We start from the raw sequence: 15449 nt of genomic DNA, 5'->3' as shown, positions 1-15449 counted from the left end.
ATACTTCTCTCATGCATTGAACAGTGGGACATTCTTGGAACCAAAGGGAAACCTCTTAGAGAAAGATGTCATCACTTTTTGAACAATGCGACATTCTTAGAACTAGAGGGAAATCTCTTAGAGAAATATGTTTGTTGGTAGTGGGCTTGCATCCCTCACAGGGATTCGTGACATGGTTTAATAGTCTCCTGTGGATTCTATAAGTCTAGTGGTTGTATTGGGCATTGACAGATCGATCTTTTGGTGCAATTGTAACCCTAGCCTGTAACAAGTGGTATGCAAGGATTCATGACATGGTTTAACAGTCTCCTATGGATTATATAGGTCTAGTGGTTGTATTGGGCATTGACAGGTCGATCTTTTGGTGTAACGACAACCCTAGCTTGTAACAAATGTCATCACTTTTTGTACAGTGGGTCATTCTTGGAACCAGAGCACGGTCTCTTAGAGTGAGATGTCTTCACTTCTTCCTGTCTTGTACAATGAGACAGTCTTGGAACTAGAGGGAAACCTCTTAGAGCAAGATGTCATCACTTTTTTCTTGTATAGTGGGTTATTCTCGAAACCATAGCACGGTTTCTTAGAGCGATATGACAACACTTTTCTCTTATGCAGGGTGATTATTCTTGAAACTAGACCATGGTCTCTTAGAGAGAGATATCACACCTTTCTTAACACTTGTACTATACATTCTATATAGGTTCTAGCGTACTCAGGCATAGACTCCTATGAGGTGCTTCGAACCTCACTTGCACACATGCACATGAGGTTGAGTGGAACTAACGGTGTTCTCACTCTCTCTCTTTACATGGATAACCTAGGAAAGCTCTAGGGGAGAGATTTTACATGTCCTTCTCTCCATGGATCACCTAATTTTAGGGGCGAGACATCCATGGTTTCTTTCTTCTTCACTTTTCTTCTCATGGATCACCAAAGTGTGTATTCATGTTCTCTCTTATTTCTCTCATGAACTCATAATTTTACTATTGATAGTTCATGATTGATGTCAGCTTTTCTCTTTTATGTGGTCACTCATGTTTTTGTGATGGCATTGGCCTTTGTGTCCTGATTAGTTGTTGAGACATCTGAGCTTGAGATCTCTTTGGATAGTTACATTGTCTTTTGTCTTATTATTGTTGCATGTCTTTTCGCGCTTTGTCTATGTTTTATGTGTCTTGTGCCTTGTTGTTTTGTGTGCTCTTGCATATGTCAGTATGAGTTAAGACCCTAAGATTGGAGGATTTTTTCTCATCAATATTAGTGGTGTCTTATACTCCTTGTGGTTTTGCTCCACATCTCTCATCTTCATCCCTCGTTCTTCTACTTTATCAGCAGTAGTGGCATAAGTCATACTCCTGCTAAAGTGGGGGCTAAATGTAGTGTCATAAAATTGTGACCCCTACAATTTTAACCATATTTGGGTCCTCACCTTGGTGACGACATCTCCTTCCCTAACTAAGACCTTTTTTTGCATTTCCAACCCTTCTCTCTTCCTCCTTTATGGCTTGTATCTTCTTTAGACCTTGTTTGGGCCCCAAAATAGGGCAGGATAGGGGTGCCACAGTAGCGTGTCTCCCCTATCCTCACCCCTTAGGGTGGCCCTATGTTCGGTCTTCCTGATTGCCTATGCATTTCTTGTCATCGGGGTTTGTTATTCCTCTTTATCGACCTTCGATGGTTGAAAATTATGATGGTATGATGAAAGAATAAGTATCTGGTAGAATACTAAGAGGGGGGGGTGAATTAGTATATTGAAAAACTGATACAAAGTTCCCAAACTCAAACTCGGTCACACAAAGTAAACATATCTTAGTCAAGATCAATATTCATAAGAATACTTGATATCAACTGGTTTAAGTGTTACGACAACTTTAAGAGTAAACAACTTCAATCTTGTAAACATCAACAATGCTTAATCATAACTCAACATATTCATCTCTCAATGCTTCTACTTAACATGCCTTATCAAAAGTTAGCCAAATCAACAAATAAGATCATAACCACAAAAGCATTCACCACTTGACACAAATGTTTATATTTGGAAAACCTAAATAGGTAAAAACCACGGTGAGATGAGACTCACAAGGATAGCTATCTGAACTCTTTTGAAGTTCACCCTGTTAGGAGCCAAGCCTGTTAAAGCTTTACAATAAGTCTTGTTAAGAACTACTTCTAGTTAGGAATCACCTAGTTAAGGGATTTACAAATATGCCTTGATGAAAAGCACAATACCCTGTTAGGAGTAACCTCACTGGAGGATTTAAGAATCTAAGCTAATGGACCACCTTGTTAGAGGATTTAATGAGTAACTAAGCTTGTTAGAGCTTACTCGGTTAAGGGATTTCTCTTTTGTTGTAATTTTTAGAAAACAACAGGTTTTCTTGATCTATTTGAGTATCGCTACATTTGCTTGATCAGATCCTTCTAAGCTTCAATCGACCTTCACTCAAAGTGCAGATCCATTCACCGGTTAGGCAACTACACACTCAAATGATTTCAATCAATCTTTCCAACAACCTTTACAAACAACTTCATCGAACTTAAATACAAATCAATTAGGTTGGTAACACAACAAAAACCTAATTCTCATCATCGATATTACAAACAAGTCGGTACAATCTTGATTGTTAGAAATCATGACAATATCTTCACATTCTTTAAGAAAATTCCAATCGTTCCATGATCACCACTTCATCGGACTTTGTAACTCATCATGCATTGTGCATTAGATGCAATCCACTTTTCTCCTTCCCTAGACAAAAATAAACACGCCAAAACAATTTGAACATATCCTCATACAATGATCGCGCGTGTCTCCATCATTACCGCTTATCAGATAATAAACCAACAAACTTGATCGGTTAGGGTTTAACAACTGATAGAGTTTACTAGTTACATTATATAGAGAGGTTTAACCCTTTAGAATAGTTCACTAGTTCAACTAACAAACTTTACATACCGATTTACAACATCTTCCACAAAGCTCTTCTTACTGGTTACTAGCCAATATCAAAAACAACAATATCAGCAATAACATGAATACCATTATTGGTTCAATTGACATCAATGACAACATATCATTAATACAATCTCTATGCAAAATGCCAACAATCTCAAAATGCCACTAATCTCCCCCTTTGGCATTGATGGCAATACAAATATCAACACCTCTAATTGTTGTTGAGATTTGTGAATAGGAAACATCATTTACATTACCAAGTATTCACCTTGTTGTTATCTGTCTTCAGCCTATTGTTGGTTCACCTAATTAGACACATAACTCTTTTCCTTAATCACATAATTCTTCTCCCCCTTTGACAACAATTCCAAAGTGAAAGTAAAACATGTAATTATGTTCTCAATGTGCATCAACATCATTATTGTTGAAATGTGGTGACTGATCAACAAAGTACTGTACACTCAGCATATATCCTTGTCGAGCCTTGGGTAAAGGTTCAGGGGCAGCAGCCCCCAAGAAAAGTAGGGGTTCGAGGGCAGGAGCCCCCGAGAAAAAAAATTTTGGGTATTTTTTTTTTATGAAAACCGACATTGTAATAAAACCCTAAAAAGGCTGACTTTGTTTTTGCCCTAAAAATGCATGTTATAAGTGGCTGGGATGTTTAAGGCATTGTAAGGTTGATGTACTATTTTTGCTAGATAATAAGAAATATGGGACGGTTGTGTATGGTGGACGTAACTCATTCTGGGTGAACCACGTTAAATCTTTGTGTTATCTATGTCCTATTTTATTCCTTTATCTTTTGTATTTAAATCTGCATATAATTGTTAGTTCATATTTTCTTCCGATCTTCTTGAAACCCTAACAATTGGTATTAGAGCGAGGCTTTCTATAAATTGGCAGGACTCTTAGATTTGAGTGGGAGCAATGAAGGATTCCAAATTCAAGGTCAAAAAGTTTAACGACAAGAACTATCAGTTATGGAAAATGCAGATGGAGGATTACCTATATCAAAAGGATTTGTGGCGGCCATTGGAAGGAAAGGCAAAGAAAGCGGCCACAATGTCAGATGAAGAGTGGGACATTTTAGATAGAAAGGCACTAGGATCTATTTGATTGTGCCTTGCACTGTCTATAGCATTCAATATAACAGAAGCAAAAATGACTGTAGATTTGATGGTGACATTGGAAAAGTTGTATGAGAAACCCTCGGCTTCGAATAAGGTATTTCTTATGAAGCGTTTGTTTAATTTGAAAATGAGTGAGGGAGGATCTGTAGCAGAGCCCATAAATGAATTTAATACAATTACCAGTCAACTATCTTTGGTAAAAATTACCTTTGCAGAAGAGGTTAGGGCTCTCTTGATTTTATATTCTTTGCGAAAAAGCTAGAATAGCTTGGTTATGGCTATCAGTAACTCTGTCTCTGGTAAAAATACTTTGGTATTTGTTGATATTGTTGGTGTTATCCTAAGCGAGGAAATGTGAAGAAAAAGCACAGGTGAGACTCCAACATCATCGGGTAGTGTTTTGAATGTGGAGAATAGAGGAATATCAAATGAAAGAGGAAAAAGCCATGGGAATGAGAAGTCACGAGGGAAGTCAAAGAAAGGACGCTCTCAATCTAGAGGAAAGAAAGATTGTTGGTACTATGGAAAGCCTAGTTATCTAAAGAAAGACTGTTGGTCTCAGAAAAACAAAGGAGACAAAAATGAAAATGGCAGTAAGGAAGCTAATATTGCAAGTAATACTTTACAAGATGCTTTAATCTTATGTTTGGATAATGTTAATGATTCCTGGGTAATAGATTCTGGGGCTTCATTTCATGCTACACCCCATAGAAAATATTTTCTAGATTATGTTCAAGGTGATTTTGGATAGGTATATTTGGGTGATGATGAGCCCTGTCAAATTGTTGGAAAAGGAAAGATAAAGATCAAGTTACAGAATGGAAATGACTGGTTTATGCAGGAGGTAAGACGTGTTCCTAATTTAAGAAGAAATTTAATTTCTACAGGGCAACTAGGTAGTGAAGGTTGCATAGTTACCTTCTTAGATAGTATGTGGAAGGTCACTAAAGGATCATTAGTAGTAGCTAAAGGTGCAAAGGTAGGCACATTATATCTGTGTACTGGTAACACTTACTCTACCCTAGCTGCTACAGATAAAGTTACTATAGGGACAACAACAATAGATATTGCAAGAATAGATTCGATAATGAAAATCCTTCACTCCAAAAATCTATTACCAGGACTAAAGAAGATTGATTTAGAGTTCTGTGAAAATTGTGTATATGGTAAATAGAAAAGAGTCAGATTTCTCAAGGCTGGGAAAGAGAAGAAGAGTGAGAAGTCAGAGCTTGTACATTAAGATATATGGGGACTGGCTTAGGTATCATCTCTTGGTGGCTCTTGTTATTATGTTATTTTTATTGATGAATCAACCAGAAAAACATGGGTATATTTCCTAAAACAAAAATCAGATGTTTTTGAAACTTTTAAGAAATGGAAAGCTTTGGTTGAGAATGAGACAGGAAAAAAGTTGAAGTGTCTTAGGTCGGATAATGGAGGTGAGTATTGCAGCAAAGCATTTGAAGATTACTGCTCCTTAAATGCAATTTGAAAGTAGAAGATAGTTCTAGGAACTCCACAGGAAAATGGTGTGTTAGAGAGAATGAATAGGACTATCATGGAACGTGTGAGGAGCATGAGATTGCATGTTGAATTGCCCTTACATTTTTGGGTAGATGTTGTACATACTATTGTCTATTTGATAAATAGAGGACCTTCAACCCCTTTGGATGGTGGTATTCTAGAGGAGGCATGGACTGGTAAAAAGGTAAATTATCCTTTTCTAAAAACCTTTGGTTGTGAAGCTTTTATCCATATTGATAAAGAAAATAGAACCAAGCTTGATGTTAAATCTCAAAAATGTACCTTCATTGGATATGGGATAGATGAATATGGCTATCGGTTATGGGATTTTGAAAATAAGAAAATACTTAGAAGTAGAGATGTTATATTCAATGAGAAGGTTATGTATAAAGAACAGATGTTGGAAAAGAAGCATGAACAGGACAAACAAGAATATGTGGTGTTGGATGAGATTCCTGAAAATGAAATGCCACAGGTACTTGATGCTCAGAAACAACAGATTGTCCCACAAACTCCTACAAGTGTTAGACATTCTATGAGGTCAAGTAGACCCCCTAAAAGATTTTCTCCTTCTTTGTATTCTACATTATTAACTGATTCTGGTGAACCAGAAGAATATGAAGAAGAAATGCATGTGGATGCCAAACAATAGTGGGAGCTAGGCATGAAAGAGGAGATGGACTCCTTGATGAAAAATAAGACTTGGTACTTAGTCACTTTACCTGCAGAAAAAAGTGCCTTGCCTAGAAAATGGGTTTATCGGCTGAAGGAGGAGGAAGGAGGTCAGAAAAGATATAAAGCCAGACTTGTGGTAAAAGGTTTTGCATAGAAAAAGGGAATAGATTATGATGAAATATTTTCTCCAGTTGTAAAAATGACTTCAATTAGAACTGTACTTAGTCTTGTGGCTACAGATGATTTACATCTTGAACAATTAGATGTCAAAACAACTTTTCTCCATGGAGATTTGGAGAAGGAAATTTACATGTTGCAACCACAGGGATATGAGGTCAAAGGTAAGGAGAACTTGGTGTGCAGGCTGAAGAAAAGTTTGTATGGCCTAAAGCAAGCACCCCGACAATGGTATTTAAAATTTGATAGTTTCATGGCTAAACATGGTTATCATAGATGTCATTTTGATCATTGTGTATATTTTAAGAGATTGGATAAAGGCAATTACATTATCCTATTGCTTTATGTTGATGACATGCTTGTTGCTGGGTCTAACATGCAACACATAAATGATCTTAAACAGAAATTAGCTAGGTCATTTTCTATGAAGGATTTGGGTACACCTAAGAAAATTCTGAGTATGAGGATTACTTGGGACAGGAAAAATAGAACCTTGAATTTGTCCCAAAGTGAGTATATAAAGAACGTGTTAAAAAAATTTAACATGCAGGATGCAAAATCAGTTAGTACACCTTTGGCTAGTCATTTCAAATTGACTAAGGAGATATTCCCAAAGGCACAGGAAGAGGTAAATAAAATGTCTAACATCCCGTATTCATTAGTTGTTGGTAGCCTGATGTATGCAATGCTTTGCACAAGGCCAGATATTGCACATGCAGTGGAAGTTGTAAGCAGGTTTATGAGTAATCTAGGTATGGAACATTGGAATGCTATGATATGGATTCTTCGATATTTGAAAGGAACTACTATGAAGGCATTATGTTTCAAAGGATCTAATGTTTCTCTGAGTGGATTTGCTGACTCTGATCTGGCAGGTGATATTGATTCACGGAGGAGTACTACAGGTTATGTTTTTACTATAGAAGGAACTACAGTCAGTTGGATTTCTAGGCTGCAAAAGGTTGTTGCACTTTCAACCACTGAAGCTAAGTATGTTGCTGCTACAGAAGCCAACAAGGAGATGATTTGGTTACAATATTTTCTGGAGGAATTAGGGTAGACACAGGAGGATCAACCATTGTATACCGATAGCTAGAGTGCCATTCATTTTGCAAAGAACTCTGATTTTCTGTCATGCCCAAAATTTAGGGCAAGAACAAAATAATTGTTTTTTTAAAACATAACTTTAACAGGCAATAATTCAACGAATATAAAATGCTACAACATGTTTTGTCTTAACTATGTTTAGATTAACTTTATCTACAAGCTCAAATGTTCGAAATTAAATAAAATTGAATGTGGAATTCTAAGTGAATGGTTTTATTGTCTACTCAAATTTAATAAGTCAACTAACTCGGATAATTAATTGGCGCAGGCAAAATTAATCTCGGATAGCCATTAATTGATTTTAGAAAGATAAATTAAAATTATTCTCCTAGCATCCATTTTAATCCATAATTAAAATGTGCTTAAATTAAATTAATTAAGGTACAATTAAGCCCTTGACGAAAAAATGTCCTATAAGTTTTAATTCAAAAAAAAAACACTATATCCAAGTATGTTAATTAAATCTCAACCCCTTTTTTAAAAAAATAAAATGAAATACTCCTAGATTGATTAAGAAAAATAATGTTTACCCCCTTGATTTTATATACTCTTAAAATCTACAACACTAAATAAATATTTAAAATCTAAAGTTATACTTTATTTTTTAATTTCTACAACTATCTATTTTTATTTTCATACATGTGTAAATAAATATTTATATTTATATACAAATACATATCTAAATATATAAATTTAATTTCCTTAACAATTTCCCAAACTTTATGGAAATAAAGCCATGCAACCCTAGTTAGGGATTTGCATTATAAAATATCCCTAAAATTATAATTTTTATCATTTCTATTGTCATTACCCTAGCCCTACCTGGGCTAGGGTTTTATACTTATATTTCTTTTGATTAACAATTTTTTGTGCAGGGCCAAATTGGGAACCCATGGGCGGCGGCCATGGCTGAGGAGGGGGCGTAGTTTAAGGGGGGGGGAGACGGCGTGGCCGACGCCACCCACTATGTAACGCACAGTGGGCTCGGCCCCGCCGACCACTGTGCGTTGTATAGTGCGAGGTGTTGCCGACCACTGTGAAATGCACAGTGGGAGGCGTCACTAACCCCTGTGCAAAGCATAGTGGGCTCGGCCCCGAAAAGGCATGAAATTTTTTTTTTTTTTTTTTTTAAGTTTGTTTATATATATATATATATACATACATATATATATATATATATATATATATATATATATTTAAAAGTATAATATATATGTGTGTGTGTGTGTGTGTTTATATATATATATATATATATATAATGTCCCTTTAAATATATACATACATACATATATATATATATATATGTTTATTACTTATGTATATATATATATATATAAACATATAAATAACTGTATTTGTTTATTTCTAAGAATGAATTCCTTTACTCATAAACACAGGTATGCAAATTTGTTAAATGTATAATTATATATATATAATATATATATATATATATATATTTTCAAAATAAATGCACGTTATAACTAGAGTATCAATTTTCTATACAATAAATATGTAGGTGCTTTTAATCTGCAACTTATTTAATAGTTTTGATGGTATATTGAGATTTAATCATTGTGTTTATTTCCCCTTTATCAAAATCTTAGTTGCTAAAAAGAAATAGATAGGTTATTTAGTTATTGATTTTCTTTCAGCAAAAATGACGTAAAAGGCAAAAGTAAATCACTTAAAAACAACACTCAAGGATCTTATTTATTTCATGTAATCTGTTTCTATAGATTTTATCTGATTAAAACTAAAATAGATTAAGATTTTTAGTTTCTGCGATAATTAAATTTACAGATTCTGCAAATTCTACAACAACTATTTAGATAACAAATTTAATAAAATCTGACAACAACTAAATCTCATATTTTCTGTAATTAAAATAAAAGACAAAATCACAGATAAAAATGAAATCACCGAATTAAATAAAAATGACTTTTATATTTCCGTGAATTGATGCATGCAAATCAAATGCATTTCTTTCATAAAATTGATGTTTAAAAGCATAAAAGGAATAAATGAATCTCCTTCTTATCAAAATATCCTAAAACACAACAATGTTATTTTCCAAAAATTTAGGGAACTAAACCAAAGTTACTTTTTTCTTTTTTCCAGTATTGCTTGAATAAATATTACATAACTTTTACTCATTCACAAGAATTCATAGTCACTTTACAAATAGGTCTCTCCTTTCAATCAAGTGAGGACTATCAAAGAACATAAATTACATTTACAATATTTTTTTGCAACAACTAAATCAAGCCACATCTACTTGTCTTGCTAGTTTCTGCTAACAACCTGCAATTAAATCAAAAGCTATGACCATGGAGAGCTCACCTCCCATCCTAGGCTAACTGGTAGCCACCGTCGAGCTCGGGGAACCAAGCCCTAAATTGGTAACACACATACAAACACAAAAGACAAGGGAATACACAAACTCAAACACAATCCCAACCCAAGCTACACTGCACCACACATTGGTGATGTCCTTTCAAGGGTGGTAGTGGACCAAGTACCCTGAGGAGATTGCACGTATAGAAAAACATCTAGCCACCTCATGGCAAACCAAATATATCAAGTATCACAACCCCATATTCCTTATGCCCCCCCAAGGCATTCATGTCTTATTTCCCTCCTTATGACCCCCAATGCATAAACAAGTCATGCAGCAAGGGTCACATAAAATCCCTTGTCATCACTCTCATAACGAGAGCCTCTCACTTGAGGGCTGTCACTTCTACCACCCACAAGATCCTCCTCTCTCCCAAGAGTAGGAGGTCTTGATTACTCCCAAAACACATACATTGCATAAACACAAAATACCAAATAAATTTCCAAGAAAACATGCACGAAAACTAGTCTTTTACACCAACATTACTTTCAAAACACATGCAATAAGAAATCATTATAAGAAAAAATACAACCAACCTTAAACTGCCCAAAGGTATGCTAGTTTTGTTGAGGATGTGCAACCCAATTCCACAGTTCTTCTCTTTCTACCCTTAGCCAAAATTCCCTATCCAAATTCTATCTATTTTTCTTTTCAAAATTCTCTTGTCTCCAAAAATGGAGAGTGGGTGATTACCCACTAATTTTCTAATTCTTGCTTAAGAAGCCCATTGTGAGAGTTCTCACAAGTTTCTAAAAACTAAAAAGGAAGGTAAGGTAAAATGGGAAAGGGAACTCTCATTCGAAAAGGAAGGTTTTCAACTTAGTTCAAGTCTTCTAATTCAATTTTCGCACAACTTAGAAAAGTCACTTTTTAGGGTGTCTAAAAGGTCACATGGGAGTAGAAACTTGCCTAAAATTACCCCTAACCCTTAGGTATACTTATGGGCTTTAGGAAACCCTATTAAACTACCCCTAGGTGTCCATTTAACCCTTTTTTAACCCCTCTGAAGTTTATTTTCGGGTCAAACCTATGTTGACCATCCCAAAGATTCTTTACCCAAGGCATTTATGGAATCTCATTACATTAATTGAAAAAGCTATAGTTAAACAATTCCCACCAAGAGACAAATTTAAAAATTCAAACATAAATCCACATGTGTCAAGTGACACAAAGAAAATACTCTTACAAAATTATGCATGAAATCATGTCTCTTGTGGGATTTACATAAATCAATTAAATAACATTTAACACACATGCATCGTTTACTATTATGAATAAAATATGACACAAACGGGGTGTTGTCTTTCCAAATAGACAAACCCTGGCTTTACGAACATACATAGGTCTAGGTTTGGTTCTCCATAATATTTCTATGGTCACATGGATAATTTCTTGTGCATCTCAATTACACATTAGTAACTTAAAATAACCTCATATAATATAAAACACAAGAATAATAATACACATCATCATTTGCATACAATTTATATCTGAACAATTTAACACATTTTATGTCCCAGCAATTTCACATAAGCAATTTATCCTAATTCTCATAGTCTTAATCCACACATAAAACATACATCATATTTCTATCATCATATTAAAGTCCTCCAAATTCTATAATGACATTTATTACCGCAAATTCATCTTATTCAAAAATCATGTAGTGTTTTATATCATAAAGCATATAAATAAAGCATCAACGTATAGCAATGTTATCCAAATCATGGAATCATATAAGTTCTAAATCCATAATGCATAAAAATAAAACATCCATAATAGTCTCATCATAAAAACATTGAAATGTCAGATTGAGTCGGGGTGGGGCCTCACACCCTCCCCCTCTAGGCATGAACTTCCTCCTAGAGTTCATCAAAGAGGTGGGGGTACTCTGATCTCATATGTGCTGCATCCTGCCATGAAGTTGTAACCTCATCATAGCAATCCCACTGGACCCTAACCTAGTCCATCTCTCAACCTCGAAGGGCTAGCGTCTAGCGTGGCAAAATGCAAATGGGATCCAAACCTAGCTGCCCATCCGACTCCACCTGCAAGACAGCCCAATCTAAAATATGAGACTCGTCATAGATATATTTTCTTAAAACTGATACATGAAACACATCATGGATGCGTGATAGGCTAGGTGGCAATGCTAAATGGTAGGCAACTGGGTCTATCCTCTCAAGGATCTCAAAAGTTCCTACAAAGTGAGGTGCGAGCTTAGAACCCTTTCCATAATGAATTGGACTCTTATACGGCCGCACTTTCAAGAATACTCTGTCTCCAACTAAGTAGCTATGATATATCCTCTTCGCATCAGCATATTTCTTCTGTCTATCATGAGCCTCTCTAAGATGCTGTCTAATCAAATCCACCTATTGTTCCATATCCTAAACTATCTCAGGACCAATAGCAACTTTGTCCTCTATGCGATCCCAACTCAACGGTGTCCTGCAAGGTCTGTCGTATAATGCTTGATAGGGTGGCATCCCCAAAGAAGTGTGATGCCCATTGTTATAGGCAAATTCCACTAAGGGAAGGTACTCTTCCCATCTAGTCTGATGATCCATGATGTACATGCGAAGCATATCCTCTAACACCTGATTAACCCATTCTGTCTGACCATCTATTTCCAGGTGATAGGCTATACTGAAATTGAGCTTAGTGCCCATAGCTACCTATAATGCCTTCCAAAAGGAAGAAGTGAAAAGGGAGTCCCTGTCAGAAATAATCTTGTGGGGGACACCATGAATTTTAACAATGTCTCGCAAGAACACCTATTCCACTGCTGGTGCTGTGAAGGTAGTCCTAACTAGTGAAAAGTGGGCCACTTTGGTCAACTTGTCAACTATCACCAAGACAGCATCATGGTGACAAGAAGACATAGGAAGACCAATGATGAAATCCATGGATATAGTATCCCACTTCCACTCTAGTATAGCATGAGACTGGAGCAACCCACCTGGATGGCGGTGGTCCGCCTTTACTCTCTAACACTCGAGGCATCGGGCTACTATCTCAACAATGAGATGCCGCATTCCTAGCCAATGATATAACTACCTCAAGTCAGCATGCAACTTTTTAACTCCAGGATGTGCTGCATAAGGAGCTCTATGAGCCTCCGTGACAATGAACTCTCCCAATCCCCTGGAGGAAGGTACATAGATGCGCCCTCTATGGTGTAATAGTCCATCGGACTCCAAAGAATAATCCACATATTTCCCCTCTAGAATAACCTGAGATTGTATTACCTGAAAAACCTCTGCATACCATCCATCCTCTAGCAAGTGTTGTATTATATGGTCTCTCAAATCCATGCCCATATATATGGTGTAAACCTCATGACATCTCCTACTCAAAGCATCTGCAACTACATTTTCCTTTCCTTTGATGTAGTGAACGTCAAAATCATATTCGCACAAGAACTCCATCCATCTCCTCTAATGTGCATTAAGGTTCGGTTGAGTGAAAATGTACTGAAGACTCTAATGATCTGAATGCAACTCGTAGTGATGACCTAAAAGGAAGTGTCTCCACCTCACAAGTGCATGCACTACTATTGTGAGCTCAAGGTCATGAGTAGGATAATTAAGTTCATGAGTCTTAAGTTTCCTAGACTCGAAAGCTATAGCCCTACCATCCTGCATAAGAACTGCTCCTAAACCCTCTAGTGAAGCATCTATACAAACCATGAAGTCAGCTGAGGGGTCTAGTACAATAAGGATAGGAGTGCTAGTAAGTGCCTTCTTGAGTTCCTGAAAGGCCTTCTCTCACTTCTCTGTCCACTCAAATTTCTTCCCTTTATGCTGAACAGAAGTAATAGGATGTGAGACTCTAGAGAATCCCTCAACAAAACATCGGTAATAACCTACTAAGCCCATGAAGCTCCTGACCTCTGTCACACTAGTTGGTGCTAGCCAATCCATAATAGCCCTGATCTTTGATGGGTCAACTGAGATCCCATCACTGGAAATAACGTGCCCAAGGTACTTGACCTCTGATCGAAAGAAAGCACACTTTGACAAAATACCAAACAATTGATTATCCCACAAACACTCCAATACTTATTTCAGGTGCTCCTCATGCTCCTTCTCATTTCGAGAATATATCAGTATATCATCGAGGAACACAATTACAAAGTGGTCTAGAAATGTACAGAATACCCTGTTCATGAGGCTCATAAAAATAGCTAGAGCATTCGTAAGACCAAATGGAACCACAGTGAACTCATAGTGACCATATCTAGTGCGAAATGCGGTCTTGTGGATATCACTCTCCACTATTCTCAGCGGATGGTATCCTAACTTCAAATCAATTTTGGAAAAGACTTTGGCACCCTGAAGTTGGTTGAATAAATCATCAATTCTGGGCAAAGGATATCGGTTCTTGATGGTTACTTTATTTAACTGTCGATAATCCATACATAATTAGAGAGATCCATCCTTCTTCTTAACGAAGATGACTGGTGCACCCCAAGGGGATACACTAGGATGAATATGCCCCTTCTCAAGGAGTTCTTCAAGCTGTATTTTGAGCTCATTAAGCTCATTTGTGGTCATCCTATAAGGTAATCTGGAAACTGGCTCGGCTCCTGGTACAAGGTCTATATGAAAGTCAATCTCTCCACAGGGCGGCATTCCAGGTAGCTCTGAAGGGAACACATCTAAATATCCCTTAAGGATAGGATGGTCATCAAGCAATGTTTCCTTTTCTTCATCTTCTCCTCTGTCACTGATAGTGATAGCAAAAAGTTGGCATCCCTTCCGCATGCTCCACTTAAGTTGCATTGCGGAGATCATACGAAGAGACACGGGTCTCTGAATCTCGGTGATAACTATGGGTGAACCATGATCATCCTCACATTTGATCTTTTTCAAGTGGCAATCCATCTCAGCTCTGTGGGCATAAAGCCAATCCATGCCAAGTATGATACCATAAGATCCAAGTGGTGTCACTCTAAGGTCTACTAATGTGGTGGTCTTGCCAATCTGCAGCTGACATGCCCTAACCTTTCGATTCCACTGACACTCTAGCCCCTGAAGCTAATTCCACTTCCCAACTAACACCCTGTCTAGTTGCCACTAGCTCGCAATGCTCCACAACCAATGGAGATATAAAGGAGTTAGTAGCTCCTGAAATAGATACATTGTTACCTTTGATCATACCTATAGCCTCGATGACTGTGGCCTGATGCTCAACCTGGTGGTTGTCAACCACTGTGAATACTCTATGGGACCTGCCCATATCACCAACTATCGGCTCTGAAGCGGCCATCCACTGATTCCCTGCCATCTAACCCTGAGGGAAATCCCTCACCATATGCCCCATGGCTCCACATGTAAAGAAAGCACCCCATGCCTGAAACTAGGCACCCTGGGGCCTAGAGAAAGCCTATCCTCTTGTCCTGCTGGATCCACTGTACCCACCCTTGGAGGACTATTGAGTCATCACCGGAGATGTGTAAGGCACCTACGCTCTCTGA

Source organism: Cryptomeria japonica, chromosome 2 (assembly GCF_030272615.1).
Source record: "Cryptomeria japonica chromosome 2, Sugi_1.0, whole genome shotgun sequence".
NCBI lineage: Eukaryota > Viridiplantae > Streptophyta > Pinopsida > Cupressales > Cupressaceae > Cryptomeria > Cryptomeria japonica.
The sequence above is the reverse complement of the archived record's forward strand: the minus strand, read 5'-3'. Positions refer to the sequence as shown.